Genomic DNA, 6,304 nt, shown 5'->3' with positions numbered 1-6,304 from the left:
CGAAGGATGGAGCGACTGGGTAATGGGAGAGAGGCAGCTGGGCTGGGGAAGAGACCTGAGGGCTTTTCTGTTCCTGGTTTTCCTCCGCTGCTGGCAGGCCGCACTGGGCTGACCTTGGAGGCAGATGCTCTGGAGATGTCCCTCCCGGCGGGGGCTGGCGGCGGCGTGGTGGCGAAGGAGCCCGGGCAGCAGCGGCAGCAGTGGGTACTGGGGAGAAAGCCTCCAGCAAGGTCCGGGGTGTGCATGCCACGGGAACCGGTGCATCTGCCTCTGTGGGAAGGCGCTTTCCCCTCTGGGGACAAATCCTGCCCTTGCTGTGCATGCCCTGAGCGTGGCTCCCTGCAGCTCCATTCCCCCCTGGGCAGTAAGGTCCCCGCTGGCACCGGCTGTGCCAGCAGGAGCACTGGGAAGGGGCAGCCAGGCTGGCTCTCCCCAGTCTGCCCTGGGGAACACTGCACCCCAGCAGGGACACCGTGCTCTGCAGTCACTGCAGCCTCTGCTCCATGAAGGACGATGCTGAGCACACGTCTCCCTTCTTCACGGCTCCCCCATGTCTGGTCTCTTCCCCAGCTGCTGCTTCCTGATGCTCCAAGAGGATCCACCTTTTCCTGCCAGCCTGGCCCCAGCGAGGCCATCACCCAGGGCAGCTACAATGTGCTAGGACTGACCCTGCACTGGGGGCTTTGCAGGGGCTGGACGAGTGGCAGCGCGTGGTCCAGCCTGGCTGGGCCCAGGCGCCTGCAGCCCCTCTGCCCTGCAGCCTCCCCTGAGTGATGCTGCGCCTGCACGGGGCTCACAAGGAGCTCGCCTTATGTAAATAGGTCACTTCTAGCCCAAAACTGGGGCGGCTGCCGGGAATCGCCACGGGTCAGCTGGCCGGAGATGAAACACATTCCTGTGGCCGGTGCCGGCTTCTCTAGTGAATTGAGCTCCGCTTTGATGGCAAGGCGTTGGGGACCGGAGCAGGAGGCTGAGCAGACAGGGGTCCATGGGCCTGCCAGCCCAGGGGAGAGCCTGCGAGGTGGCGAGGGTCCGTGCTTGCACTCCCAGGGAAGGTGGAAGGAGGTCCTGCCAGTGCTGGCCCCATGCATGGAATTGGATCTGGTGAGGGGAAGAAGCCCCAGACCGACTGAGGCTAGCCCCAGTGGCCAGGGTGTTTTGGCAGGTGGTCACCCCAGCATTGGGGCTGGCAGGGCAGGAGCAAGAAGGGGTAAGGGACAGCCCATGGTCCCCCTGGAGGAGACGACACCTCCGTCCCCATCCTGTGCTGCAGCATGTTGAGTAGCTGCTGGACTTCTTCTGCCAAGCTGGGTCCCTGCCAGTGGGGAGGGACATACAAATGGCTTTTGTGGTGCAAGAGCAAAATATTTCCTCATGGCTGGGTAGTGGCATCCCTGCAGGGCAGCGTCATGACATTGCTGTGAACCTGCCCAAGGGTGAGCGGGGCGCACCTCTCTCCCAGTGGCCCCCGGGCTGCAAAGTGCTCTGGCCCCAGCAAGGCTCAGGGCATGTCCCACTGCCCGAGCCTTGCTGGGGACACGGTGACACCCAGAGCGTGGGGGCAGAGGCACCCTGTGCCCTTGCGGCTCCGTGACACCCACTGCCTTGGGGATGGCAGGCGCTGTGTGTGGTTGAGAAGCAGTACCTTCGCTGTTTCTAGCGGTGGTGGGTTCAAGTTTGTGTAACTGGACACTAATAAAACCGGTTTTAAGCAGTTTCTATGATGATGCCGTAGCAGGGCTGGGGGCAGGCATCCGTCCATCCTGCACATGGGTCCATGCCCAGCACAGGGCGCTGAGGGTCCCACGCTGGCCACTTGGCCAGCTGCAGCGGTGCCCCAGCCTGGAACCACGCAGGGCAGGGCAGAGGAGACAGGGAACAGCTTGTGTCCCTGGCTGGGAGCTGCCAGGGGCGAAGCCTCCTTCCCTGAATTGTATGGAAATGAGGGTTGGCTAAAGGAATCCTGCAGCCTCCTCTTGCCCAGCCTTCGCTCGCAGCCTGCGACTCAGCCGCCTGCACAAGGGCAGAGCAAACCCCAGCGGGGTGGCTGGTGCCAGCCCCCACCCTGCCGAGCACCCTGCTCCTCTGGTGAGGATCCCCATCCCAGAACCTGGGGATGCTGCACCCACCCCCTGCTCCAGCCTCTCCCTTCAGCCGAGGGGTGCAAGCAGGGGCACTGTCCCTGCCCCCCTGTCCCGTAGGCAGTGTGGGCAGCAAAGGGCAATGCTGGCAGGCAGCCTCAGGCAATGCAGCCTGCATCCGCCATGCCGGGCTGCCAGCTCCAGATGGGGCCATGGGCTCTGTCCTCTCTTCATTCCTGGGTTTGCACCATAGCAATGTCCCCACCGGCTGAGCTTGTGACAGGCTGTGCTGGCCCTGCGGGGTCTTTTCAAGTCTCTCTTTGAAAGGGGAGCAGGGGAGCTCTGCCAGCCCACAGGGCCAGGATCTGCCGCTGCACCCCAGGCAACCCCTCGCTTTGCAGCTCTTCCCTGGCCTACACGTGTGCCACGGGGAATGGATGCGAGAAGGGTGATGTTGGGCAGTGCAGCATTGGCTTGGTTAGAGACAGGAACCTGAGAGCTTGTCTCCTTCACCCTGGCAGCCATGCGGCAGGAAGGACGGCGTGGGGAGCCCAGGGTGTGGTGCTGCACCCTGGGCTCTCACTACCAAGCACCAGGTCCCCCCTCCTCTCTTCTCTCACCATTCAAACACCTTCTGCCTGCACCCAGGTTTTACACCACAGGCGAGGCACTTGGCTGCTGAGCTGGGAGCAGAAAAAGCAGTATTCCCCTCAAACAGCCGTTCCCACAACACAGTGTTGCAGCCTGCAGAGCCACCCTGGCAGGGGGGAGCCAGGCAGAGGCTGTCCTGTGCCTGCTGGCCATGCCAGCCAGGCAGAATGTGTGGCCCAGCGAGGGGCTTGCCAGGTCAGGATGCGAGCGGAGAGCTTAGTGAGGAACAGGGCACTGCTGCATGAAGCCAAAGAGCTTGTTTTCCCAAAGTGGAGCTGCAGCGCAGGCCAGGCTGTGTGTTGCTTGCCTTGCAACCTGCAGCACCTCGATCCTTCCCACAGTATCCCCTCCGATTCCCCCGCCACCATCCCTCAACTCGCCCGACCTTCTGTCTTCTTTGTTTCCAGGAAGCGCAGCTGTTGGCAGCAACTGGCCGCTCCTTCCTCCCGGCCGCAGGAGGGGCCTGGGCCCCGGCCAGCCCCGCTTTGGGCTTTGTGCTACGGGTTGCGCAAGGAGCCCTGCGGATGCCCCGGCCCCACGGGTCCCAGAGCCATCCACGGCTTCTTCACGCTTCGGCCTCTGCGGGGAAGCAGCCGCTGGCAGAGCAGCCCCTTGGTGGTGTTTTTGGGCTCAGCATGGAGCGCTGTGTCCCAGCGAGAGGCAACAGCGAGGTTTGCTCCTGCCTGGCAGAGCGACCTTCCCCGCTGCTGGAAGGCAGCACTCATTTTGGGGTTTCTCCGATAAGGGAGCAGATGTAGCTGTAGGGGTGAGACCCCCCGTAAGTGGTGCCGGTGTGTGCACTGCGCAGGCTGGATGCGGGGCCGCACTCCCGGCTGCCAGCTGCTCCAGCTTGCTCAGGGCCATGCACATGGCACGGGGCGCAGAGCTGCCCAAACCTGCCTCCCGTGTGTGCGCCCAGCTCCAGGTCTCACTCAGGGGCAGGGACATCATGTGTCCTGAGTGCCAGCTGCCCTGGCACAGCTGCCCAACCCTGTGCAGTGCCCAGCTGCAACGTGCGCTGTGGACCAGGCCTGCCCAGCTGTGGGCGAGCAGGCAGAGCGCAGCCCCGAGCCTCGTGCAGCTCGCCCTCCTGCTCCGCTGCGGAGGTGCCTCTGGGCCATGGCAGCCTCGGCAGCTCCTCCACCTGCAAACCTCCTTCCCGAGAGGAGGTGGCCAGCCCAGCTTCCAGCAGAGCCGCGGGAGCTGCTGGCAGCATCCCTGGCGCAGGCGAGGGCACGTGGCACTGCCTGTGGAGGGGCTGGGGCCATCCCACCCTGCCAGCCATGCCCTGAGATTGCAGGAGCGAGGCAGGGCCTGCCCCTCCTGCCTGTAACGCAGGCCAGGCACTGTCCCCTCCCCGGGTGGCCCTGCTGCCCTCAGCAGGGTGGCCTGGGCTCATGATGGCGGCGGGGGGGGGTTCCATCTACAGCTTTTTAATGAGGTTTTTCCAGGAGGGAAAGCTGCCAGGACATCGGGAAATAGGGGCAGGCCTAAGACACATCCCAGTGCCTCCCCATCCCACTGACAGACACCACCAGTCCCCGTGGGGCACGCTGGCAGCGCTGTCCCTGGAGCCGTGGGTCCGCAGCACCTCCCACCCCATACGACTTTTCACCCAGAGAGGGCTGGCGAGGGTACAATAATATTTGTATACCTAAAAGTAGAACGATTGATCCCGCTGCTGTTTTGCAACATGTTGACGACCAGGCGGTGCAGAATTGTATAAGTGTACATGGAGCTGGCAAGTTTGTGTTTCAATCATATGAGTGCTGTTGTGCAATGCTTCCCCCCACAGCCCCGGAGGAAAGTGGGTGCGTGGGGGCTGCCGGTGCTTCGGCAGAGGCTGCCATGCACACACTGAGTCCGTCAAGTGCTTGTGGTGATCCTGGTCCCCACGGCTCTGAGGGCAAGGGATGCAAGCGTTATCATCTGAGGTCTCAAGTTCAGATTTAAAAGTCACCCGCAAGTGACGCAGCGGGATCCTTCCTCATTGCCCCTCCCTGTCCAAGATAAATCAGCCAGCGCTTGCAATTCAGAGCCGATTGCTCAGCAGCAGGAACCCGTCCTGGGCTCCCAACACCCTCGGAGGCTCTTTGCCCCTGGTGCATCATACCCAGGTGCAAGGAGGGTTTGCAGGAGCCCTTGTGGAGGAAATCCAGGCCCCTTCCCGGCTGCTGGCTGTCAGAGCTGGCACGCTGCAGAGGGAGAGGCCAGGGTGCCGCCGCAGTGCATGCGGGAGGTGGGTGCCTTCATCCCCCCTGGCTGCCTTCACCTCCCGGCACAGCCTGTGCTGCTGACTTCATGGAAATAAAGTGCCGTTATCCCAGCACAAACAGGAGCTGGGCCCGCACCAGGGAGCAGCCAGGGCTCGCCTGGAGCAGGGACACGGCTGCGAGTGGAGACTAAGCCAGGGCAAACACTGCAGCCGAAACCGGAACGAGCTGCGGTGCTGCGGGCAAGGATGGGCAGGCAGGGGGGATCCCAGCCCTGTGGGATCCGAGTAATACCATGAGTAACAACCCCACAAGTGGGAAGGTTTGCCCTCCCACAGCGCTGCTTCCCGGCTGCTCGCTCCTTGCCCACCAACACACCCGTGACCCCACTGGGCATCTGGAAAAGACTGTGAGCAGGCACGAAGCCCGGACCTCAAAGGGCTCCTGACGGATTCAGCCCCAGTTGCATCTCGCAGTTCCCGTTCAAAGTGCCCGGACACCTTCCCAGCCTGAAGGTGCCTGGCTTCAGCTCACCATAGTGATTCCCAGTATGGCTGCCAGCAGCAGGGGAGCCTTGGCAACCACTGGCTCCTGGTCCATCCTCCATCCTCATCGCTGTAACCAGGCTCAGCCAGAATTACCTCACCAGCAGTGCTGAGAAAACGGGGTGGGGCCTGGGGGGCCGTGCTGGGAGCAGGCAGGGGGCCGTGGTAGCCACAAACCCGGTTTTGATTGTATAACCACCGGCTGGATTTGATTGTTACTGTTTCTGGATGAATTAAACTTCCTCATCGCCGGCATGGGGGGGTCTGTGGACCAGTGGGATGCAGGGGAGGGCAGGACCAGAGCGGGGCATCTCTGCAGTGGGGTCGGCTGCAGGAGCATGTGTGCCGGTCTAACCCCAGCCCCCCTGCCTCGCTGCTGACAGCCCCGTGCTGGGCTCTCAGTGCTGGCTTTGCCAGGTGGAAAATTCCTCTTGTCCCTAGGGCAGCAGGGAGAAAGCCCTGGCTGGAGGAGGGGGGGCGATGTGCTGCAGGGCTGCCACCCACCGCCCCAGGGCAGCAGGAGGGGCTTGGACCCCCGGCAAAGGGCAGCGGGGGCCTGAGGGGAGATGCTGATGTCTGGGGGGAAGCAGGGGTCTCGGGCTGCTTGGGGTGGTGGCCCAAAGGGTTGTTCTCCTGGAACAGGGCAGCAAGGCGTAGAGATGCACAGGGCCGGGGGCCGCTGTGTCCTCTCCGAGAGCTCCTGGCCCGGCGCCCCGCATCGCCATGGCCACAGGCCGGGTCACCGCACTCGCTGCGGGGCACAGCGTGGGGCCAGGCGCCCGCTCTGGCTGTGCCCTATTTCCGTGCGGGCGGG

The sequence above is a fragment of the Egretta garzetta genome, unplaced genomic scaffold, assembly GCF_000687185.1.
Source record: "Egretta garzetta isolate BGI_Z169 unplaced genomic scaffold, ASM68718v1 scaffold215, whole genome shotgun sequence".
Classification (NCBI taxonomy): domain Eukaryota; kingdom Metazoa; phylum Chordata; class Aves; order Pelecaniformes; family Ardeidae; genus Egretta; species Egretta garzetta.
The sequence above is the reverse complement of the archived record's forward strand: the minus strand, read 5'-3'. Positions refer to the sequence as shown.